Below are 1,177 nucleotides of genomic sequence, written 5' to 3'. Positions count from 1 at the left end.
CTCCTTACTTTAAATTGAGTAATAAATCTCTAAAGTAACAGTACTCTTACTTGAGTACAATTTTCTGGCTACTCTACCCACCTCTGATTATTTTGCAGTAGTACGGAGAATGAGTACACAAAACGTGGGGTCCTTTGATTGGGCACCTATTTCTGTAAAATAAAACCGAATCACACAAAGAGTTGGGCGTAGAAAAACCGAGATAACCCAGTAAAGTACATCGTCATTCCATGTGTAATAGTGTGATGTTGTTGCGCTATATTATGAACGAGACAGGGTGTTATGTTTTATTTTCAAGTACTGGTTTTATTTTGAAGAACCGGATGTCCGGTGCAGGAAGTGACTCTGCGTTTTTTTTTTCGGATATTTACTTCCTCTTCTATCCGACTTTTGCTGAAGAGGTAATAGTTCTTCATTGCTCTGTGTTTCTTGTGTAAATATTATTTCCAAACTTTCATAATACTTTAAAAGTTAAAACATTAATGTTGTAGGTATAAGTGATGTGTTGTGTTAAGTATTTTTTTATGCACAATTTTGTTAAGTAAGGATTAGAGCGTTGAATGTTTGAAATGTTTGGTCATAATTACACATGGTATTTACGCAGGTATCACTCCGCCAGAAAAGTAGAGACCTGTTTATGTGTTCCGTGTTTCCAAAACAGGTATGTGGATTTGTGTATCATTATTTTTTTTTGTGCTAAAACGTTTTTGTTAATGTAATTTAAATTATTATTTTTGTATGAATGAATGTTGTTTATTCATCTTCTTTCAGACTTTTGCTGATGAGGTATCACTCCGCCAGAAAAGTAGAGACCTGTTTATGTGTTTCGTGTTTCCAAAACAGGTGGCCAATAAATGATGAAACGACGGAATGGTGGATTGTCTCTTACTTAAAAAAACTACACAACGCAGAATAAGACTCACTACACATGGAAACACTTGAATGATAACAGGCGGAGATGGTTAAAGTACAGCCCTGTTTTTTGTCGAAAAATGGCCGACAGAAACAAAGATGGCCGACTTCCTGTTCGTTTTTAAATATTCTTGAGACCCTGTGTGTCCTGTCATGATGGACATCTCCAGCAATTTTTGGGGCGCTATGTGAAACTGGTGAGAGGGGCTAATTTATTTATTTTTATTTCAACGGTCGCGCTGGAGAGCCAATTTAAAAATTTCCT

The 1,177-nt window shown here is 36.0% G+C and overlaps 1 long non-coding RNA gene across 1 annotated transcript; it reads left to right on the top strand.

Annotated features, from left to right (window-relative positions):
- The first annotated feature begins 313 nt into the window (after positions 1 to 313).
- LOC133545206 (uncharacterized) lies at positions 314 to 867 on the top strand. Its single transcript, XR_009804755.1, has 3 exons — positions 314 to 401; positions 605 to 661; positions 772 to 867. It is a non-coding gene; the product is annotated as an uncharacterized LOC133545206 (long non-coding RNA).
- The last annotated feature ends 310 nt before the right edge of the window (positions 868 to 1,177 follow it).

This window comes from Nerophis ophidion, linkage group LG28 (assembly GCF_033978795.1).
Source record: "Nerophis ophidion isolate RoL-2023_Sa linkage group LG28, RoL_Noph_v1.0, whole genome shotgun sequence".
Taxonomy (NCBI): Eukaryota; Metazoa; Chordata; class Actinopteri; order Syngnathiformes; family Syngnathidae; genus Nerophis; species Nerophis ophidion.
The sequence above is the reverse complement of the archived record's forward strand: the minus strand, read 5'-3'. Positions and strand labels throughout refer to the sequence as shown.